This window comes from Spodoptera frugiperda, chromosome 26 (assembly GCF_023101765.2).
Source record: "Spodoptera frugiperda isolate SF20-4 chromosome 26, AGI-APGP_CSIRO_Sfru_2.0, whole genome shotgun sequence".
NCBI lineage: Eukaryota > Metazoa > Arthropoda > Insecta > Lepidoptera > Noctuidae > Spodoptera > Spodoptera frugiperda.
In genome coordinates this window covers 12,196,576-12,222,320 of record NC_064237.1, presented here as the reverse complement: position 1 = coordinate 12,222,320, position 25,745 = coordinate 12,196,576, and the positions used below count along the sequence as shown (strand labels likewise).

The window sequence follows — 25,745 nt, the reverse complement described above, 5'->3', positions numbered from 1 at the left end:
AGTAAGAGAAATAGTAAAAATCTCCACGCTTGGCGATTTAAAGACGAGTCAGAAGTCTCATCTTAAACAGTTCAGGTTTAGCAATAGTCAAAATCTTCACGCTCGGCGATTTAAAGACGAGTCAGTTTATTAAACAGTTCAAGTTTACCAGAGAGTACCGCTATCCGGTACAAAGTCCACGTAACGACACCCACTCCGTTCCATTAAAGTCTAGACCTAAGAAAAATACATTGAGGGAGAATTTATTTTCATCCTTCGATCAACTAAAGTATATTTCAAACATTTAAATGATTTATACGATTTTAAACATTGTGAAGAAGATTCATTCCAAATAATTTATCTAGGTCAAACGATTGAATCTCAAACTCGCCGGAGTCTGAGATCGGTATTATTACAAGATGTTTACATAGACTGTAAACACAGTATGAAGCCAAGTAATCTAAGTTCGGAATCCCATTCATTGAGATTTGATGGCGAAGTAGTAATATTGAAGGAGAGATGTACTATTGTATTCATGCTAGGGGAGATAATTTGGCAGAATTACTGTTCGCTGTGACTGGATGAGTGGCTGCTGTGTGACGTATCACAGGTTCAATTCCAAAAGATAATTAATTAAGTGATTTACAACTACTTATAGTGCTATTGAAAGTAATGTAACGTTCATTGCCACCAAAATGAGTTATAAAGGTTAAAGTCCCTATATTTTCATAATAACTATCGTGAGACATACTAAATTAACTAAAAAATCACGGTTTACTCACGTATATTAATGGAGAAAAGCTCTACTAGTTTAGAGTCACAGAGGGACTCTTCGTCATGAGCAGCGTGCGCAGATGCGGCACGTATTCACGCCACGTTAAGTTTAATTTCCTTTAGCTGTCTTACAAAAATTAACAAAGCGACTGCTAATCTCTGATGGGATCAGGTAAGTCTGCGTATTACAACATAGAGTTTCCATTATTCTAAACATCAGATTCTATTGCAAACTCTGCGCTGTAGGATTAGAATTTTGATAATGAAAATCTCGAAACCTTGACCAACAAAGCCGTAATATTTGTTTTACTTAGTGACGTAAACTGATTAACTATGTAATATAAAAATTAGAAGATAACACAACAACATCTAAATTACATTTCGAAAAACTAATAAACAGGTTTAATGAAAAGATAATATGATTTGTTCTAAGAAACAGCCATTTTATTTATCTGTAGGCCAGTTCGAGTCTGTTTTTAAAACATTTCTTAGTAAGATGAATATTTTTCTCAAAAAAACTCAATTGAAATGTTATTATATTGTAAATTAAAAAGTTGCGTGTTTGTTGAGAAATAACCCTTGTGTTGTATCTATGCTTTAGTCAAAATTTATACATTTTCAATCACACTTTAATATTATAAATGTGAAAGTTTGTTTGTTTGGATGTTTGTTTGTCAATCACGCTGAAACTAATCAGCCGACTTGGGTGGTAGGATACTTTTTATCCCACGGAAATGCGGGTGAAGCCGCTGGCAGAAGCTTATAGTAGTAGTCATAAACCCAAGAATTCCAGTAAAAATAGAGTAACCCCAATTACAATGATAAAAATCTCTCTCATCTCAACCATAGGATAGATTACTATATAATGTTAAAGAAATATATTATCAATCAATATATAATATAAAAATCAATCGCTAAATGTGTTGCTAAGCGCAAATCTCGAGAACAGGTTTTGCTAATTCTTTTTTTTTTGAGTTTATTATTACGTATAAGGAGAAGCTACTTATGTAAAATAAAATATTCTAAGTGTGTGGAGTCTAAATATCTCTTAATTAATACGACTCAAAACATTTGACCTACAATGTAATAATTCGTGGTACTCGTACCATAACCCCTTTTAAGAACCAATGAAACGTTTAATTTGTATTTAGTTTTATGTTTATTTATAATCGTTTTCGACCCCTATTCCATAGTTTATAGACGGGGTTGATTACTTACTTGTTTACTTAGTGAACGGTCAAATATAACTTTTATATTGCCACTAGTTTCTACCCACGACTTTGCCCGTGTTCCCATGGTAGCAAAAGTAGCCTATGTTTTATTCCAGACCTCTGTCACAAATTTCATCCCTTCAGCCGTTTTGACATGATTGAGTAATAAATATACACATAAACACACAAACTCTAAAACTTATAATATTAGTTAGAAGTAAGATGATAAATTAGCATACAAGACTCTACACCTGAATAAAAACATAATTAAACTAGGGTACGATGAACTTTTTTAATAAGTTTGTTTTATGGTATAAGCTGGTAAACGAGCAGACGGATCACCTGATAGTAAGCAATCGTCGCCACCCATGGGCACCCGAAACACCAGGAGCCGGCCTTTTGGGGGTTAGGAATTTAAGGGTTGTCGAGCATCGGGGGTTGGGAAGATTGGCATGGGGGATTATTCGGCCTCCGATAACCTCACTCACACAACGAAACACAATGCTCTTTAATCGGCTTATCTATGAGACAAAATGATCCTTGTAAGGCTCAATAGATCTGTGGTTCTCTAACTTTCTACCTAACTACTAACTTTGGTTTAAGGGCGTGTACTTTTCAATAAATAAATACGGCTTAAAAATTTCATTTACAAGCCTATATAAGAAAGCCTTAAATTATATTTGTTTACAAAAGTAAAAGATCCAATCGTTTTAAGAATACAAAGCCCTCAAAACATCAAGGAAAAGAAAACGTAATTTTATTCCCCTTTTGTGTTTGATTGAAACAAATTCCAATCTTATATAATTTTTATAGAAATATTTTCTTTAAAATGCTATAATCAATCCCAGGTAAATCTAACATGCCATAAACGATTTCAAACATAAAACATATAATACTCTTCAATAACATCGTTATTAATCAGTTTAAAAAAATTACAGAGGACAATTACTTCGAAAATTCCATTATTACATTTATCAACCTTATTATAAGACTTTATAATCGACATTTACACAAAAATAATTACAATCGTTTCATAACAGACGAAGTTCACGAACAAACAACATTCCAAGTCGGTTACAATTGTTTTTGTAACTCGAAAGTTCATAATATTTACACTTCAAACACAAACAAAACAATGTAACAAAATTGTCAATAAGGAAGATTGAATAATCCGATTCAATCCGTCTTCAATATTCTTCCATTTTTCTATGACGCAAGCAACTGTTATTAGATGTTTGGTTATGCAAGAAACTGAATATTAAGAGGTTGTAAATCTTGCACGAATTGCGTCTTGAATTAATGAGACGTGTTTGAATAATATACCTATTGAGAGCGTCGATGGATAACGCTGATATTAGATACGAGTACTAAGGATTAAGAGGTATGTTTTACCAAAAATAAGTCGGGAAACAAATACTGTATCGTCACTCCTTTTATCCCCTAAGGGGTAGGCAGAGGTAAACATTATGGCACGTAAACGTCCACTGTACAATGTACACCAACTTTTGATAATTTTACAGCTATTACCATTATAACTGTATACATACATAACCTCATGCCTGTCTCCCATGGAGGTAAGTAGAGACAACGGAACGCCAATTGCTATATTACCTCTTTCGCTTCATCAACAGTCCTTTTATGCATGTTCGTCGGTTAAGGGTACTTTTAATTTAGCCCCTCTTCAATATAATTCTATATGTGTTTGGTAAACCCCTATACAAATAAACCAATTTTGATAAAACTTAATTGAAATACAGACAGATAGAGCAGACAATGTTGCGAGACAAAAATAATAGCTTACTAAAGTTAATATGTTATTTACTTTATTTAATAATAAACTATTATGTAGGTCATATTTCAACAACACTAAACTACTAAATGTAAACAGCAATAACACTAGGAGTGCCGTTAATGAAATGAAAAGACCGTCAGAACATAATTTGGTAGTTCTACGAATATAATAATAACTATTAACAAACTTAATAACAGAAGTATTTTGGGCATTCCCACTGAGGCTAACCAAATGTATTTTAATTTATTTGTACATAGAATATGAGTATAAAATGTTAAAAGTCACGGAATTCACACATTTGTAAAGCACCTTATTTATTAAAAGAACTACTCCAAGCCAATGTACACTCATAGTCATTACTAGTCGTTTTTTTGAGGGGGGCAAATCATCCAATGACTTCTCCCGCCTTCGGTGAGGTGAGAGGGAGTGTAAGACTCTTACTGACTAAAAACCACCCCGTTCCGTCTCCTGCTTTTCGAACCGGAGCCACAGTAAACCCACTAGGTTGTCCGCAACTCCGGATCGATGATTGTTACATTTCTTTACCTAAGCCTACATTGTGGAATGCGATAAAGTATTGAGTATTGAGTAACACATTCAGCAAAAAAGCAAAGTGACGTCACACCAGATTTGATTCACAGACTCAAGGACATGACCAAAGCTATAAGAAACTGCCTCAAACTTACGCTCAAACTCATAAAATTGCCTATCTTCGGCCCAAGTACAATTTCACGGAAAATGAAGAGACCCTTTATATGACATAGTTCTACTAGCAATAAAAAAAGTACTCGTATCAAAATATATCCAGTTTCTGTCATATTGTCTGGTCAGATACTAAAATATAAAGGACTATGAGATGGTAGTCTGACATGTGATCATATAATAAATATGGATCTTTCGAATAAGGAAATGTATTGGTTCTCAATAGTCTAGCTTCTATAGTAACTTATTGGTTATTTTCTTTCTTCTGATAAACGAATTGTTGATCAATACTAAAGTGTATTCAACTTCAAACTTTGTTTATTTGGATGTTTATCGGTCAAACACGCTAAAACTATTGAACGCATTTTGATGAAATTGCTTATTAAAAGCCGACTTAGGTCCCACTGTTTTATTCCACAGAAGCAGAAATGTACATAATAATTATCATATCTTTTGATTGGAGGCGTTAGACATATTGTTACGCTTTTAAAATTTCTAATTGTCTTGTATAATTTGTGTACACAATATTTACACACTCACGATCAATCCTTTATGTGTGGTGTAAACACAACCTACAACAAAACACCCTTTCACATGTAGGACGATGTTTTTCAAAAGAACACAATAAATATGATACAGCCTACATATTGCAAAACACTCAATCAAAATACTTACTCCTATTAAAATGCCGGAAATAATTCTATCCTTCTATTTTAGGCAACCCCTATAATTAGGAACTCGTGCCGTCATGAAAAGGAGTGTGAACGTGTAAACAAAACGAATTACTATCAATACCAATTAGTTGCTTCATCAATATCTTAGTACTAGCGGCAAGGAGTGACGTCATGTTACTAGGTTTTGTCTCGTAAATCCAACCAGCTTTATCTACTCATGTCGTCACGCCTTTTATCCCCGAAGCGACAGTACACAATGTACACTCATTTTTTACTATTTATGTTAAAAGTCCCATGTGATTGTGTGTGGAAGTGAGCCTATTGCAACATACTGAACATAATTATTCTAGACTCCGTGTTACTACTGAGAAATTTTCGAAAAATCAAAAAAGTCCAGCAATACTTTGCCGGACCCGGATATCGAACTCGAGACCCCTTCCGCACTTGCAACTACTCGAGCAACAGAGAACTGAAAAGTTTACTATCTTCAGTGCGCTGACCGCGCATTTACAACTTTTTTGTATTGACATTATAAAATATATCATACGACATAAGATTTAATGTTCAAATTCTAATGACAAGTTTATTGCTGGGTTGGAACGATGCCATTAAAGTGTGATATGTCCCAGGATAGGTGTTACAGATGTATATTTCGACACCAGCAATTTATACTACGCTAACTCAAAAAGCGTACTTTACAGTAGAGGCGTTTAAAGGGAAAAACGTGATAACTTTTACATTAATTAAGATACTTTTTTGAAATTTGGTATGCTTAATATTTAATTTATTCATTGTAATATCTCATATTTATATTTCCTTAATTATTTCTATTTTTTGATTTAGCGCAAGTTAGCCGTATATAAACGTAATTCATCAAAAAAATATTACATCTTATACACGTCTAACTTATGTTAGCGTAGTGTAGTACGGGAGGTCGTAGTGCATGATCAATCATCTGATGCATATTACAATATTTTTATAAAGAAATGTACTTACTTACAAAAAGAATAGTCAACGTACCATTAATAAACTAATTAATACGTTAACACATAAGTATTTACTACGTAAAAGTCGCTAAGTCGTTCATTTTACAAACGAACAAGTATACACACGAACGCACTAAACTACGCTAACTATGAGTTAGTGCAGTGTTGCACGGACTTTGACCAAAGTGATCCGCGCGCACACTCCGCTAATAATAGTTGGCGTAATATAAATCGAGTGATTTCAAAAAGAACCTTTACTTAGCGTTTTATAAGATTTGTAACTTTCTTATTTTTGCATATTTCTTCTCAATTTTTTTATGACGTATGTAAACACACATTTTAAGCAACTTGGCATAAAAAAGTTTTTTCCAAATTTCGAGTTAGCGTAGTATAAATTGCTGGTGTCGATTTATAGGCTACGGTAACCGCTTACACCATTAAGCGATCTGAAGCATAATTATTACCGTGAGGCAAATACAAAGAGGAGATGTCATAACTGGATTTCCTTTTAACATAAGTACTTAATGCGTGACACTTTACGGAAAGCGCGGAACGTTACAAACCACACCCTCTGTTTTCTATCTAGCGGTTCCATATTACAAAAACGGTCCAAATTTTAATGTGCCACTTTCTGAGTGTTTATAACCTATTTACACCTTTTTATTTATAATTTTATTGAGCAGGGTAGTATTTTTGTATCACAGCACAATCACATTATCCTATCTCCTCTTTGCACTTGCTTCATAATTTTTACCGATATAAGCATAAAAACGACGACGCGGCGATTGTCGCGCTGCTACTGATCGCCGCGTCGTGTGTCGCGGAATGCTGCTCATGAATATGAGCTTCTAGCTTGGCTTGAAACTAGTCGAGCTCCTCGTCAAACCGTTATGTGAGTAAGGCGATAACATAATAATTAAATCAGTATGTCTCACGAAAGTTACAATAAAAAAATCAGTTCAGCTCATTCCCAAATCTCCCAATCCATGATACTAGTAAAAATAGTGTTACAGTTCTTTAGAAAAAAGGTTTCGATCTGGGGGCACGGCAGTGCCCCCGCCAAGTCGAGCAAAAAAAGCGGCACGGCCGTACCATCCTTTTCTCGAAGCAATTCGGGCCTTTTTCGACCCCCTATAATTCGGTTGTGGATAAAGCAAGAAACCTGAATCTTCAGTAACTAATCCGGCATTGTATAAACACGGAATATTTAAAATTTCAGTCAATTTGAACCAGTAGTTTAAGAATGACAACTTGTTAAAGTTTCTAAATTTTGTCACTCACTGACTCACCGATCATCAAAAGTCCAAGGCACTTCTAGCAGACTTAGAAGCTTCATATTTGGAATACATATAGAGTTTAGTGTCTTAATCATGGGAAAACTTAAATATTTTGTAATTTCGGTCCAGTTTTCCAAATACACCAACTGCATCAATAACTTTGTAATCCCATATAAATATATGGGATTACAAAGTTATTTATGCAGTTGGTGGTTGGTGGTGGTTATAAATTTAATACAACAGATTAAGAAGTATTTACCGTCCAGATTTGTCAAAAATTGAGACATCAAAGCCTTCGAGAAAAGCCCATAGAGACAGGGAGTGGGCTTTGAGAAAAACTGTGGCTGTAGCTCAAGAAGTAGTACCGGAAAAGAAAAAGAGGAAGACTACATATAAAAATAAGAAAATATCATAAGACCTTTAACAAAATTCGTTAGAAGTAGATGGTATCAAAAAGAAAGGCTCTACAAAAAGAAGTGAGATCCCATCAAAAACATCCTGTAAAAAACCCAAGTCTCGCAGCTCAGTCTTTCTACCGTCAAAAGTTGTGAGATCCATGTAATACCAAGTCGGTTAATCTATTTAGTGTCTACTTGAAGGACCTTCTGTCTTAAGTTATTACATAAGTTATTATCATGCCAATATTAAAAATATTTAACGTTTTAAACAAATAGATCGACTTGGACATCGCATGAAAACAAAATGAATATTACAATATTATATTAGATTCTTTAGTCTCTCGCGCCTCACGCGATTGAAACTCTTGTTCCTGTTGGTCGCTGGCCCGTCGTGCTGTGTAGTGTGATACATGCTAATAATCAAATCAAGCGATGTCCAAGTCGATCTATTTGTTTAAAACGTTAAATATTTTTAATATTGGCATGATAATAACTTATGTAATAACTTAAGACAGAAGGTCCTTCAAGTAGACACTAAATAGATTAACCGACTTGGTATTACATGGATCTCACAACTTTTGACGGTAGAAAGACTGAGCTGCGAGACTTGGGTTTTTTACAGGATGTTTTTGATGGGATAGAATTTCCAATATTCTGAATACTGTCAGTCTTTTAGCAATAGGAATGTTGACAGCCAATCAAATTCAATACTTATTGCTACGTACATATGTTACAAACGATGACTTTTATTGAAAGGTTTGTGACGTAGAATTCGATAATAAATAATGTGTAGATAAAAATGTTGAAGTGTTGCTTACCATCAAATGAACCGTCTATGCTTTTACCAGCTTATCCAATAAAAAAAGACTATTTGAATGCGATTTCTATAAAAAAAGACTATTTCCAATAAAAAAGACAAGTACATTTCCAAATTGTGACAACACACACGGAAGAGTCGACGATAACATCTTGATGACGTCACTAATCCTACATGCCAGGGCGTGATGTTCCCTAAGATACAAAAAGGGAAGATTCTCTGTTTAAGCGAAGATTTTTTAATCAACGGGTACCTACACAATTCGTCTGATGGTAAGTAAACAGCGCCAGTAGTAGACAGCCAAAACGCCAGAGGAGATATAAATACGTTTTGGGATAAACGCAGCAGGACTACTCAAAAACTTAAAACCGAATAATAACCTAAATTAGATAACTAAAAATCACGGTTTTGCTCGCGTACATTAAATGAGAAAAGCTCTACTAATTTCGAGTCACAAAGGGACCCTTCATCGTATACGACCAGTAGGCTGGGCGACGTCGCCGCGTCTACTGATATATGAAAGGTCCCATTGTAACTGGAAATTAGTAGAGCTTTTCTCAATTAATGTACGTGAGTAAACCGTGATTTTTAGTTAATTTAGTATGTCTCACGATAATAACCTTACTATAACGGCTTGCTCTATAGTCAAGATCAAGATATAGGTTCTACGCAGAAAACTAATAGTTAATAGCATTGTATCAAGTTTCCAAGTTCAACACAATAGCTAACTGGCTTTATAGTGAGGCGGGATCGGACACACTGGGCGATTAATCGTCGTCGCCGCACATTAACGGAAAACTACTAAAGTGTGAACCAACACTGACCATTTAAACCGAATCGCTTTCCTAAAGACGACACATTATTAGAACGACTAGAGATTAGGATAACGTGTAAACTTCATCAAGTATCTTAGAGAGAATTATATGATCCTACTACTACTACTATACAAAAAGAGATCGCGATGTTATGATTCATAATCAACAACCTATAAGTGACCACTGCTGACTAAAGGTCTCTTCTCGCACGAAGTAGGTTTGAAAATTAATCACCACGCTTGCTCAATGCAGGTTGGCAACTTCGACTTATAATTAGAAATTACAAGCCCAGGTTTTCTCATAATGTTTTCCTTAACGTGTTTAGAAAGTAAAAAAATATTTTAAAACAATTTTCACGATCTTTACCTATTTATACAAACAATTATAAACTCAAATTCGTATTTTAATTCAATAGAAATCTCGATGATACGTAGTCAGGAATGTTAGCTCATGTTAGCACTTAATATTATTTGCATCTGAGATAATTAATTATATTTCCTTTGAAGGTTATATCTAAAGGCTACTCATTAACGCTAGGACACACAGGATCAGGGCTCAAGGTTGTTTGCGGGGATAAACTAGTGAAGATATAAAATAAAAGTACATTAAAAAATATATCTCGAAGATACTATTTGATGAAAGTTCAGTGAAGCATTTAATTGAGTTATAATTCTCAACGTTAAGCTATCAGCGAAGAGTTATTTTCTTTGAAATTTAGCGAAATGTACAAAATAATTTCAGTGTCAAGGCATCTTGTTTTCGACTTTTTCGGCATGAAAATAAGCTTCATTTTTGATAATCACTGTTAATAACATTAGTACATTCATTATGTATGGAGCCAAATCCCTAATTTTTTCAAGCAAAGTGAATTTATTTTAGAGGTCAACGACCTCAGAACAGGAACAGAATTAAATTTTACAAGAGGCCTTCAAAATAATGATTATAGCAAATTAAGCTCTCATACTTAGTAATTAAGTTTAAAATGCCGTACACTACAGTACAAAATGTTGTAGGAAAACGTAGTAGATTTATTAATTATATTCTACATAATTTTACCTTATTTTTCCAACCCAAAGAACAGTTACCCTTCAGTCAAAAATTCCCTTTTAAAACAAACAAACTAGACTCCCTAATTGGGGGTATAATTTCAACCACTAACGAAGTTTTTTAAAAAGTTTTTTAGTAAAACTGATCGTGATTCATGAGAGGCCATTTTTACATCACACATCCATCGACTTTGTTCAGTGGGCGGGATTAATTGGTAGCACTCTGCAAGTGATACTATGTGTAAGAGCAGCATTTTGATTTTTACAATAAAATTTTGCGCATGTTGGACACAGAGTAGAACAATGACAATACCAGAAACTCTATAGAGCTCTGCCCCATCAAAAAAATATAGTTTACAGGCATGCCAAATGTAGCATTTTATAGCTGCTCTATTAGTGATAACTCAAAACATGTTTAACATGTTTATTTTTAAATAATTCTTTATTTCTTTACCAACATCCAAATTACATTAAGCTCTATCTCCTCAACTAGATTATGCCTGTACCACTACCGCGGGTATCACAAGAGCCAACAGAACTATCGGACTATTTATATAACTTAGTTAGAGAAGCAGCGCTCTTTGTTAAGCCTGGTCCTTGGGAAGTACAATTTCCAACTTCAAGGGATTTTTTGTTCATTTTATGATATAAGCCGGTAAACGAGCCGATAGATCACCTGATAGTAAACAATCACTGCCGCCCATGGCCACCCGAAACCCCAGAGACGTTACAAGTCCATTCCATACAAACAGTTCATACAAAGGCCGGCCTTTTGGGGGTTAGGAATTTAAGGGTTGATGAGAAATCGGAGATTGGAAAAATTGGGACGAGGGGGTGATTGGATCTCCAGTAACCTCACTCACACAACGAAACACAACGTCTTGACTACACGCGTGGTAATAATAGCAATTTGCTTATATACAAATCCAAATAATCGGTTCTACTACTAAAAAATAGGAGTATTTAGCCTAAACCTGCTATTGTTTAGTGTTTAGAAGACGCGAGGTCTGAACGTCGACTTCGTATAAAGATAACACAAAAAACGATCATGTTTACATAGCAAATGGGATTACCCGCGGAATAAATTATTTAAATTTTCATCCTGTCATTTAGGTATAGGTACATACGTTTCTTTTATACTATGTCGTTACGTTCACGTCACGGCACGTGTAAAGGGAACATATATTAATGTTAATTAACTCAATTTAAATATAAATAACATTGCACTTGAACTTGGGAATTTAGATACCATAATTCGATTTTACACGGTTTTTATTTAGCAAAGCTACGTATTAAATGTAACATTCATTTTAATCAATTATTTTATGTTATAATTCCTATTTTAAAGTAGCGAGTCGACTGCCATACAACGGCACTGTGCCCCATTTATGATAAAGCAAATCCAAATAGCACTTTACCCAGCGAGCAAACCGAACTTGAGACATTTGTTTTAGCAACTGAGCTCAAACTATATTATTATAGGGCGCTAAATTGCATAATGATGTCGTGGTAGCCTGGAAGTTTAAGACGTCCGCTTCTCATGCATGCAGGTTCGAAACCTACCAACAGCAAGTACCAATGTGACTTTTTCCGAGTTATTATGTACTTTATAAGATTACTTAGACACCGCTGACAAAAGGTAAAGGAAAACATCGTGAGGAAACCTTGGTAAGTAAGTTTAAAATCATCATCCCGCAGTAAACAAGCGTGGTGATTTATGCTCAATACTTCTCCATATGAGAAGAGTTATTCAGTCAGCAGTGGCCACTTATAGGCTGTTAATGATGATGATATTACACTCAATGTTAAGAGGTCATATGTTCACCACAATTGGACCTCATATTATAAGTATAAAGGTCAATTCATTCCATTATAGAATAGTTAGAAAGGATTGTCCCGAACCAATACATAGTTGGACCCAAAACTTTGGGTATTTGGGTACGCAGCACGCACGTGACTTTTGTGTTAAATCGGAAATTAATGCAAATTACATAAGTTGTACTGTGAACTGTCTCATTTACTAGTTTTTGCCCACGGCTTCGCTCGTGTTTAGGAGTATTATTATTAACGGAATTTCTCAAAATCCTTTCTTAAGAGATGCCTATGTTATAGTAGCTTTGAGCATGGAAAGTCTTAGCCTGATTAAACCTTCATAGATTTGATCAAAATCCTTTCTACATGAGATTAAATCCCGGAACCCACTATCATCTAAACGACTGTACCTATTTGATTGAAATGCGGTGCAACGATGATTGAGGTCCGGGAAAGGACATAGGCTAGTTTTTATGTAGTGGAAACGGGCACTTTACTATGCGTATAATCCTTGCGAGATTTATTATTTTTCGTAACTAAAACACGGCAATAAATTTAATTTATAGTAAACATAACTTAGATACCGAATCGATTCCGATAACGTCTTATACTTCATTCTACTTTATTTTATTCTACAATAGTATAACTTGGAAAAGACTAATTCAAAAACCAAATTCTACTAAAAATCATTATTCCACTAGGATGAAGTCGAGGCAAAAGCTAGTTTACTTATAAAACTAGAAATACTGCGCAGCAACAAAGCAACGTTTTGTTGCATAAATTGAAACTTGAACTTGAAAATAATAGCCATACATTACTGTTATTTTCAAGTTCAAATAACAATTTATGAAACGAAGCGTTGCATACAATAGGACACTCTGTTATGAAATCTCTTTGTCTGCAATTAGTGCTGCACTAAATTAAAAAGTTGAGCTTACACGTGTGTAAAAAAGTTAGACTACGGATTTAAAGGTGATAGAGCGTGTCTCGACCGGGAAAGTGGAATTTTCTCACAGAATACTACTTGAATTCTTTGGCGTCATATGTTATAGCTTCGTATGTCCAACTCGCTGTTTATTACATGGTGAAGAGTCCCTATGTGATTCGAAACTAGTTGAGCTTTTCTCCATATTATATTTACGTGTGTAAACTATTGTATTTAGTTAATGCTTAAATATATTTTTTAATTGTCTGAGACCTACAATTTGAGATTAAAAATCTTTCATTACATTTATACAACCTGTAACAACTGTGCCGCCGCATGAATCAAAATTAGGTAGACAGATACTAGACGATCAGATTTACAGAAGAAATTTTCGTACTATTAGCGAGTGAGTAGTGTTGTGGCAAGTTTGTATGAATTGAAATCAAGAACCATGCGATACCAAGTATTTGGTACTACATTTTAAAACGTATTTAAGCTGAAACTTCGTGTAGAGATTCTATTCAACCTGTATTCGTCAGTGCTTCTTGATTGTATATGGTAATTTTGTTACACGTTGTATAATTACAAGACTCACTTTTTGTAAAGACCGTGTAAGGGAGTGACGTTACTGCCATATACCGAGGACAAAAATTCAATTGCTTTAGTTTACCCTACTTGAGATGCCACCTGAGACGTATTCCACAGCCATCGAGACAAGACTATAGAAGTATTTAATAGATTGTTTTATTGAAAAGCTAAAGAAATTCATTAAAGTTTATTTTACTGCCTGCATACGGTCGAAGGAAGGTGACACAGTTGTTCTAAATATACTCGTATTTTACGACATTGAGCAATTAATTTCAATGTAGTACCTGGCTAGACGTTGTAAAGATAATGTGCTGTCGGCAGCTAGTCAACCTATCCTTTTCTTTCAAATGTCTTTATTACATTTTCAATTTTTTGGTACTGATTTCTTTTTCTTTATTTGTTTTTCTTATAAATTATTGTATGTTGTACATATTTATTCATTTATATTTATTGTTGACGAGCCTTATATAAATAGATAAATAAATATTTATTTATTACGACTCCAATGAAGACTATTTTTTCGATGCTTCCAGGTAGTTTTTATTTATTTTTGAGTGGTAATTATTTGAGTCATACTTATTAATATTATTTAGTTAATATGGTTTAATACAGAAAGAATATTATACAGAATGACTTCAACGAGTTCGATAAAATACTACAAAATGTCACATTTTGTAGTAGACGTCACACACTACTGATTGTCATTGTTTTGCAACTATTCACAACAATAAGAATAAGACTCACTCTTCATTTAAAGATATTATTTTCACCAACGTGCTATACAACGTGATGCCTAAGATCTGAACATAACCACTGCCCAAAGGCAAACCTGTTTATTTTCCTTTTCTTCGAACCAACCAAAAGCCAACATCTGTCATAATTAAGTAATTATATTTTTTAATAATGTTAGCTGCTAAGCGTAAGGAAAATGCCTTATTTATTCCATTGTTTTTTTTTCATATTTTACTTGAAATTGAGTATGCCGCAACCCACGGACAGGGGCCTTAGTCTGCTATTACAATTGTGTCAGAATGGTCGATCACTGAGCAGTGCAAGAGGGACGGAGCTATGTAGGTTGTATAGCTAATTATTCTGGAGTGATACCACGTCATGATTACCAACGTAAAAATGAAATAACGATGGCTTTCCATTATCTCTACCTACCGCCATGGAAGACAAGCGTAAGGTGTATGTAGGTATGTAATAACATACATAGATACATATCGTCACGTCTTTACTCCCCGAAGGGGTAGACAGAGGTGCACATTATGGCACGTAATTTTCCCACTTTTCCCATTTTACGTTGTAAGTCCCATGTAGGTGGTGAGCCTATTGCCATATACCGGGCACATTTTCAGACTCCGTGCTACCACTAAGAAATTTTCAAAAACCGAAAAAAACCCAGTAATACTTTGCCCGACCCGGGAATCGAACCCGAGACGGCGAGACCCCTTGCCCGGTAGTCGCAATTGCAACCACTCGGCCAACGAGGCAGTCAACTATAACAATTACATTATGTTTCGCCATGTGAGTTAGGTTACCATTCACCCAATTCCACTTCTCTGAAACTCCGACTGACGTATTTGTAACTCCTTTGGTGTCCATGGGCGGCAGCAATTGCTAACTTTCAAGTAGTTCTTCTGGTCATTTACCTCGCTAAAACAAAACAAAGAAACCCGTATATTATATCAAACGACCGCAGATAAATTATTTGAAGTTATACAAACTCCAGCCAGTGCTTGTTTACATGGAAATATCCACTTTATAAATAAAAACAATAAGGTTGCAAATCCAATGAAAGAAATGGTCTGCTGGCTACTCTAAGTACTTAAATCATTGACTCTACGTGTGGTCCCCATATAATAACTTAATGTTACGACTATACAGCCTTTTAGTGTTGGACAAACTTTTAATAGCCTATTAGCCTCTTATAAGCGAAATAAATAAGGAAAAGGGTTTAAAAAGGTTTCTTAAGTGTACTAAAGTTTGTGTTACGCGAAATTACGCCTTAAAACTTTGTCATAAGATGCAAAGTTCTCTCACTCAGAAAGATGTATTAAATTATGCTGTGATCGAAAAAGGGCCATATTTCATAAAGTTTTAAGTTAGTTTTTCGTAAAATTCCTTTTCTAATCGCTTGCTTTAGGTTCTCTCAGGTGCCCAGCTGGTCCAATAACGTCTCTTCGTAAATATTTTTTTCTTTATTTCCCAAGAGATTGGCAGAGATACATGTCTATGACAATATATGTATAATAAAATAGAATCAGTAACCACACAGCTGATACAAATCCAAACCTTGCTTTAATACAAATATCGTCACGTCTTTTATCCCCGATGTAGAAGAGCACATTATAGCATGCAATACTACTGTACAATGTACACTCAATTTTCACAATTTATATTAAAGTCCCATGTAAAAGGAAGTCTATTACCATATACCAAGCACATTTTTTCAATGACTTTTTTAAACCGAATAATACCCTGCAATACTTTGCTCGACGCGGGTATCGAAACCGGGACAGTCGCACTAAAGACTACTCGACCAATGAGTAAGGCACCTATAATATTACCTGGGATAAGAATTACATATTAATTCCCCGTATATAACTCATCATAGTCCACACAAGGTCGGCCGTTAACATATACATACAAAAAGCCTTATACAGTTCAAAATGTTGCCACAATACAAATGTTTCCGTAAACCAAGTCTGTACAAGTGTTGAATTGATTTGAAGATTTTATTTTTTTTTTTTGTGATATTGTAATTATTGATTTTTTATAGTATTTGTTAGTAAACAATGGGTCACCTGATGGAAAGCAATCGCCGCTGCCCATGTACACCCAACAGTAGAGGCGTTACAAGTACGGTGCGGGATTTTAGGGGTTAGGAATTTGGGGATTGTTGGGGAATTTTGGGAAGATAAGTGACCCCCACTCATCAATCTCCCGAACCTCTTTGGACTTCCTGTAACCTTACTCACACGTTAAAACACAACATAGGTGTTGTTTCACGTCGATGAACTTATATACGTGTTCAGCTCAGGGTTTGATTTTCGAGATGGGAAAAGTGTTGCTGATGTTACTTACCACATGTCTCATAACGTAACTGGCAAAAAGTCTATCCGTCGAGAATTAAAAAATATGTGTAATAAACTTAAATAAAAAAGTTATGTGTGTAGTTGAACTACTGAACTATTTTGTCTAATAACAAGAAAGAAGAACACTCTTGTGTTATGAAGTATTTGTTTAACGGAGAGAAATAATTCTCGGCTTACAAGCTTTGCAACAATAGTGGGTTGTGGCACATGATATTTCGGGAAACATTAATTCTTACCGGGCCCTGAAAGACCCTTTTATCTTAGAATATAATGCCATTACTGTAATTGTAAGGAAATTAGAAACAAACGTAGGTAGTTTAGTAACAATTATGAGTAATTTTCTCGTATTATTTTTACATAGTGTAGTATAATTTCTTTTAATATCTGTATTAAGAGAACAGAGAGTGAAGTTCCCTAAGAAAAAGAGGATCCTCCAATTTCAGGTTATGATCACAAGTATGTCTGACAAGTAAGAACTCTCAGGTTCGATTTTCAGATTAAACAAAACTATTAGTAATATACAATCTAGAACGGCGTCTTGTAACGGTGCAAATAAACTGTTTTTTTTTTCTTTCCTTTAAAGTATGGTTATAAGCTTACAGTGGGTTTCACATACCCCTTCAGCTAACAAAAGTCATGATGTTATGTTATATTATGAACATAAGTAGGCGTTTAAGCTGAAACTACAAACACTGAAACTTACAGAACACTGTAAACATGACTTGTGTTTATATTACAGTAGGCAGGCAGCCAAACTCAGATCGCTATTGATATAAATCGGCTAATAACCGTATGTTTGTCCGTCAACAACATACTACCTAGAGTTGCTTGCCAAATGAGGCGATTCATTGCTTAGCGTATTAAACAATGTCACTAATAAGTAGGTACTAAGGCTATCATAGCCTAATAATTCAATGTTTTATTTAAGTACTAGTACTAGAGTTACAAAAGCTATCGAAAATATTCAGCTGAAAAAAATCAGTAGCTTGGAACTATCTATTATGTTTTAATACTACCTAGAGTTGCTTGCCAAATGAGGCGATTCTTTGAATAGCGTATTCAACAATGTCACAAATAATTAGTAGCCTATCATAGCCTAATAATTCAATGTTTTATTTAAGTACTAGTACTAGAGTTACAAAAGCTATCGAAAATATTCAGCTGAAAAAAATCAGTAGCTTGGAACTATCTATTATGTTTTAATAGATAGTTCTAAACTACTGATTTTTATTAACAAAAATTTAATTTAACATAAATGTAAAAATAAGTCATTAAATTTATTAGTATTGAGATAATTAAATTTTGTTAAATTATTAGATACTCGCGTCTCCGGCGCGGTTTCACTCTGCTCTGCTCGGCTCCTTTATTCTTAGCATAGTGTTTTATAGATATATATATATATTGACCTTCCTTGATAAATTGACTATCCAACACAAAAAGAAATATTAAATCGGACCAATCGTTTTGGAGATTAACGTGTTCACATAAACTCTTCAGCGTTCTATTATATTAATAACATATTTAGTATAGATTGCTAACTCATCTGCCAAACTTGGAGAGTATACAAAGGTCCTTATTCAAAGGAGTCCCAAAGGCAAGCAGGGGCTTGTCACGGGCTGTTGATGTTGATATCATTCCATCAGACGGGGCAAAACTATGATCAAACAATTAGCAAAATATTGATATCAAAGCAAATAATAATAAATTAAAAGATTTGAATATTAATAACTTTACATGAAAAACAACTCAACAATATTAAATATTAAAACTTCATTCATTTATATTAAAAAAGAAAATGTGTATTTTACTAAAACACACAAATTTTCTTTTACAAAAGTAAATAGTTGCTTTTTCATTTCTATTTTCATAAAAACTTTTAAATTAACACTGTCTGTCTGTCAGTTCTTCTTGAGAACATGAATATGCAAATTTAAGTGTGTCTGTGACTATGTTAAGGGCTATATTTCGAGGGGACACCAGATTTGTTAAGTACACCACGTGAGCTACCAAACTAGACACCAGAGTCTCTACACCACACTGTGGCAGTATCAAGATGAACCTCTAAGTACTGGTGTCCGAGCTGGCCACGTCGCCAGATTGGTTGTTCAACCATGCGGACACCAGATGAGTAACTCTCTATTGAGCTGTATACATTTTGTTGGTAGCTGCGACCAGTCGCTCAACCATGGTGGCCCAATGAAATATAGAAGTGTGGGAGAGCCATGCTTCGGCACGAATGGGCCGGCTCGACCGGAGTGATATCACGACCTCACAGAAAACCGACGTTTACCGGAGGGCCAATTCCTCCCTTCCCAATCTTCCCAAACCGCGGTTCCCCAACAACCCTTTAATTCTATTCCTAACCCTCGAAAAACCGGCAACGCACTTGTAACGCCTCTGGTGTTTCAAGAGTCCATGTGCGGCGGCGATTGCTTACCATTAGGTGATATTTCAGCTCGTTTACCATAAAAAAAATTTTGACAATATGTAGCCCTAAATCGACTGTTATTGAACATTCAATATACTATTACATAATATTTACATCCAAACTACTATTTGACAAAACAAAACAAAGACAATTATGTATCAGACAAAAATAAATATAAACGTTCACCTTTTACTTTAAACAAAAACTACGAAATGCCAGCCGTCTTCATTCTATTTCCCTAAAGAACCAACCCGAATTTCAAAACACCCACACTTCAAACTACTTCATATTAACAAATCCGTTTGATCTATTTTCGACCGTATTACAAAATAATTAAGTTAATAATCTATTACAAAGCGTAGAGTAGCTTCATATGCTCGTATCTTTACACTTAGCTATAATACGTACAACAACGAATTCTGGTTTTACTTTATTTTTATAAAGTGTGATCTAATAAAGAATGACGCTTTTGTTCTTAATTCGTAGAAAAACGACAAAAGAGTGTGTATGTCAGTATATACATATGTGAATAATTTATGAAGACCAAATCCACCTACCTATGTCATTAAAACAAAAGTAAGCTTAACGACTTGCTGGAAGAAAACCTATCTCTCATTATCTGCTCATAAGGTTACTTTTTGAATAAGAGCAGACAGCATCTATCTACCTATATAATTAAACCAAAAGTGAGCTTAACGACTTCTGGCTATTGAGGATTAGAAGAAAAACTATCTCTCATTATCTGCTCATAAGGTTACTTTTTGAATAAGAGCTGACAGCACCTATCTCAAAGAAAAATAATGAAGACAAGAGTCGAGCTAAAACCATCTTTCTAAAACGTGTTAATAAGGTAACATTTTGAACAAAAGAAATGATAGACAGTTATCCGTTTTCATACATAAAGAGCCGACAGGGCTTTTCATTCTAACACTAGAAGCTGTACAAGAGATAGTATCCCACTTGAAAGTCTACATAGTTACCAAAATAGCCTTTGAATAGAAGACTTTAAGACAGAAGATGATGTAGGTTGACTGGTGAAGTTGTAGTTATATACAGCGGTATATAACGTAGCAACGCAGTACATACCATTAACCTTTAGACGCCTTTGTCACATAATGTGATAAATTAAGGGCCTGTTTCACCACCCTCATACGAGTACCCGATAGTTCGAATAAATTACCTTTTATCTGCTAAATAGTGCCTCCAAACTCCATACATTGAACAACAGGCATTTAATATTTTATTACGTAGAAGAGGTCCAATAGTCGTGGCGTCCCGAAGGTTTAAGACGCCCACTTCTCATACATGAGGGTACAGGTTCATAACCTACCAACGGCAAGTCCTGATGTGACTTTTTTTGAGTTATATCTACTTTTTAAGGTTATTTAGACACTTCTGACACAGTGAATTATAATTTTTAACTATAAGTTTAAAATCTCCAACCCGCATTGAGCAAGCCCGGTGATTAATGCTCAAACCTTCTCCGTGCGAGAAGAAGCCTTTGGTCAGCAGTAGTCACTTATAGGCTGTTGATGTACATCATAATGTACATATGTAGAAGAGGTCCATAGTCCAAGTGTAGACAACTTATTTATGATAAAATGCAAACCTAAAACATCTAGGTATATAATATAAATAAAATATTGCGTCAATGTTAATTTTATAATGTCTAGACAGGAAAAAAGTATATATTCAACCGGAAAAAATAAATTAGACCTATAATCCTGACTTTATCTAAACTAATAAAGATATAAATAAGTACTTAGGTACACTATCAATGTGTGAAATAAAAAAAAGTTTATTGACAATTTAGGATTTGTTAATCATCTAATATACAGGGTGTAACAAAATACCCATATACATCAAGAAGCCCTGATGAATTCAAGTTGAATAGAATCTCTACACGAAGTTTCAGCTCAAAATACGTAAAAAAAAATTAGTACCAAATACTTGGTATCGCATAGTTCTTGATTTCAAATCATACAAACGTGTCACAACACTACAGGGATCACCAGCTAAGATTACGAAACATTTTTTATGTCAATCTGATCGCCTAGTACCTGTCTACCTAATTTTGACTCGCGCGCCGGCGCGATTTGAAAAATTCATAACTTGGTACCATGAAAACATGAGTTTAAAAAGCCCTTCCCGTATCGTTTGTTATGTTGTCTAGAAACCGTGCACTTGATATGTATACCCCCTACACGTTGTATAACTTAACAATTGAATGCTCTACATATTTTTTTGATGTGGGAAAGTCATCCAATTAATTTCCCTTGGGCGAGGCGAGAGGAAGTTTCAGACTCTTACTGGCTAAAAACCTACCCGTTCCTACTCCTGCTTTTCGAACCGGAGCCCCGGTAATCCGCTAGGTAGTCCGCAGCTCCGAATTACTCTACCCATAAGAGTGAGAAATTAGACTAAAAAAAAATATAAACAATGATTCGTTTAAATAAATACGAAAACTGAATGTAAGACGCGTTTTGTAAGAGTTAAAATAATTATGTTTCATGTCCTGTTTTTGTAAAAGTACTTACAACGGACGTATTTAATATTCAAAACCAAAACAAAATATAAAAAAAACACCAAACTCACCTAAAAAGAACCAGACGATACTCTGGCAAAACAAATCCAATAAAAAGTTTACAAACTTTGTACGAAACAACACATCTTTTGTTTACCACAGTCACTGAACAAATTAAAAAAGTAAACACTTACAACAATACTGTCACTGCACTTCTTTATAGTCAGTTAGAATTTAATTTAAAGTTTTTTATTTTACTTAAACACGAGAACTGTTAGTTTCCGAGAGCACGGTACACTTGTGTCGACACGTCTGCACGCAATGAGCGCTCGTGGTAGACTGACTAAGGCTCTCCAAATCATGCAGAAGGAGCGAACAAATTATCCTGTTCACAAAACATTATGCGTAGTAGAGAACTTTGTAAATTATCCTGCTTTGCTAATAAGAAACGTATATTAAAAAAAAGAAACGTAGATATAAATTAACTTGAAATGGATTGCTACAAGTAGCTTGTAATATTTATAACGTTTACTAATTACTTTTTTTTACATTTGGTGGGTCGACGTTTGGCCGCTATCTCACCTGATGGTAAGTGATGATGCGGCCTACGTTGGAGCACGTCTGCCCATACGTTCGCACAAGGAAGCTTGAAGCGAAGAGCTTCGTGCGAGTGGGTGGGATATCTACCATGAAGCGGTGCCGCCTCGCCGCTTGTCTTGTGGTTCGAAGATGTAAAGGACTTGGGGTAATCAAGTTATGCAATTCCCCCGCACACTCTCTTAATTTCTTTTTACTGTTTCTTAAGTAAGATGGCGATACTACGATGATGATGATACGGTACTAAGTTAAAATCGACACAGATGAACATTTGAGTTTACAGTGACCTTAAAATACATAAATGTACGTAAAATATGAGTCAAAAACGCACGAGCCATAAATAACTTCTGTAATATACACACGTACGGAGTGAAGGAACATAATATACATATATCACATTCGTAGCGTACTACGACTACTACGAGCTACGGGCTACGAGCTACGACGTAGCACATCCAATAACTTCCGTAGATGCAAATGCCGGATATGTCAAGTTTAGGAGGCAATATTAAATCATGATTTTTATTTCTCGCTTCTCTGAGACCGATTTAGACATTCGTTTTTTTATCAGATAACAGTTACAAACATACAACGAGACCCACACTTCGAACCAACTGTTTGTGAATTACATAAAGAGTTGCTTCGTGCGGGAATCATACCCGATACACGTTACGCGGCAGCCGGCTAGCCACCACGCCAAAGATGCAGTCAAATAAAACTATTGTTTGTAATGAATATTTTATACGTGCACCAGGTATAGGTCCGATGAACAAAAACACGTCTACAAGCGCCCTTACTCGTTGGTTTGATGGTTTTACTTGCTACTGCTGATTTAGAAGTAATTTTAAACGAGTTGAGACCGATTCCTAAGTAAAGTTATATTCAATTTGATTTTCCTTTGCCAGTTATGAAGTCTGAAATTATTTCTAGTCTACAGTCATGCGTCATTAACCCAGCACAATACGCAAAGGGAATAAACATCTTGTCTATCTAATGGTGGGCGTAAAGTCCACCTCTGCATATCCTCTCGGGAAACAACAGGTGCAAAGTTTCTTTTATTTCTTAAACTACGTCAGCAAAGTATTTGATAAATTGCAAACAATTCTAAAAGGATTTGTCTAATGCTTAGTACATCTGCCGCCTTTGTCGATGTAACTGAAAAGTTTATGAACAACTTTAGTTAGACAATAAATAGTTTGTAAACTGCGATAGTCTTTCAAATAGTTTTGTGAGGCATTTTGATTAATGCTTTCGGAGCAATATGCTTAAAATAATATGAACGAGGTTCACTAAAGAGTAAAGCAGAGATGGCGTTACCAGGACTTTAAGCTTATTCCACAAAGTTAAATTTAAAGTATTTATTCCAATTAAACCATTATTATTTACTTTTAAAATGTCAACAAATAAAGAAATAAATAATAGTCTGTCAGTCTGCCCGTCAGTGAAGCTAGGTGCTCGTTCCAAAGTGTAGCTTCGAATGAAAAACCGAAACGAGCAAGAAAATCCATTTGTTACTCTTTTAAAAAATATATATTGTGTACCCACAAGAGGCGTTATCCATACATACCATATAAGGTACAACTGATATATCCTTTAAATTATCCGGAACTACTTTCTTGATCCAATAATCAGCAATTCTTATAACTAAACTTCATTTTCGAAAGAATAAGCCAACATTTTTTTTTCAATTCTTATTAAAACACATTCAAAGCCCACGTTTCAAGAGAAAGACAAAAATAATTAGCCATTGTGTCTATTATCGAGGTGTATTTCTCAGAGAAGTAGGCATTTGGTTTACGTGCACGACTCCCACTCTTCACTAGTCATGTGTGACAAAATACGACTCTATTCTTAACTACTGTTCTCTGTATGGACTAAGAATGGTAAAAATAACTAATTTAGAAATAGACCCACCTCACTTATGTGTTAATGTTACTTATGTCATTAGCCAAAAATGGATTGTGTAAATATGTGTTTGTACGATAAGACAGGGTTTACTTCATGCTTTACAACCTCATAAGACGTATTTTTCACACTTCTCCAGATTACTTTTGTTTAATAAGATAAGCTCGCTCGATCTTCAGTAGATAAAATCATGGAAATACCGGAACACTGAAGTCCGGTGCGTCCCAGGGACATGAAAGACTGCCTTAGATACGGCAACGAACTAAATCATTGGTCTAGATTCTCAAAAAAGTGAAATAAACTAATATAACATTGCTTGGCTCTTGGCAATCAAACCCGAGGCTCCTTGCATTTACGCCACACTGCAGCCGAGGCACGAGCTTCACTAAAATTATCCACTAACTTTGCTATTATTTTCCCGCTTAAAATCAAGAGCAACTGCATTAAACACAAGCTTTCTACTCTAAATGAGCTCTTCGCTTAACCATAAGCTCCTCGTTAAATTATGGGCTCCCCCAACCATAAGCTCCTAACGTACGAACAACTCCTTCATCGGGAGCTAACAACAAATGGAGCAGATTACAATCACTGACAAACTTACTAACACTGAACTAAAGTAATCAGTAATTAAATCAGTAATCTATTTTACGAACAAGATTCGGTAAAATCGGTAAAATCGGTAAAATCGGTAAATCGGTAAATCTACTAATCCAATAACTTCCGAACGAAGTTGATGGCTGAAGTTTATTTTTTTTATTTAGCTTCATATTTTAATAAATCCTTTTTGTAGTAGAAATTAATTTAAATCTAAAAGGATTGCGGACTATGAAGTGGATTTATTGAAAAAGTTTTCTTTTTTATGATCGTCATTGCTCAAATGAGTAGAAAATCTTTTTGTAGAGTAAATTTTTTACTAAACTACATATTGGTTTGTCCCGCTGCCAACCGGATAGCCTCAAATTAAGCCTTTAAAGCCACGATCTCTAACCCAAGCATGAAGATTCTAGTATGATTCTCTACATGATAGAGATAAAACAATAATTTAGGAATCAAACCTATGGTCTCGTTTTTAACAGTCGACCTTATGGTCGCTAAGCAAGTAGTCTATAACAGATATTCTATTATTAACGACTTTAAAAAAATAAGGTTCTCAGTCTGACCTGTATGTGTTTGTAAGTTTGTGTGCAATTATCTCGCGCTAGACTGAATCGATTTTGATGCGGTTTTCAACATAATATTTTTTAGACTTAGAAGAAGGTTTTAGGGATATTACCTGACTGACAACATAAAGTGGAGGCGGTAAAGAAAATTGAAGGCGGTGCCCTTTTACTAAACTGATATCCGTTACCATGTCGGAAACTTCAAAGTTAACTGAAAAAAACTGAAATTTCCTTCCA

At 34.9% G+C, this 25,745-nt stretch overlaps 1 protein-coding gene across 2 annotated transcripts in view; it reads right to left on the bottom strand.

Moving 5' to 3' along the window:
* LOC118264490 (guanylate cyclase 32E) overlaps positions 1 to 22,168 on the bottom strand; it is a 133,200-nt gene extending 111,032 nt beyond the window's left edge. For both annotated transcript variants that reach the window (XM_050704863.1, XM_035577011.2), the window contains exon 1: positions 21,918 to 22,168. The gene's annotated coding sequence lies outside the window, so the exon portion shown is untranslated. The remainder of the gene's footprint in view (positions 1 to 21,917) is intronic.
* Positions 22,169 to 25,745: the final 3,577 nt, after the last annotated feature.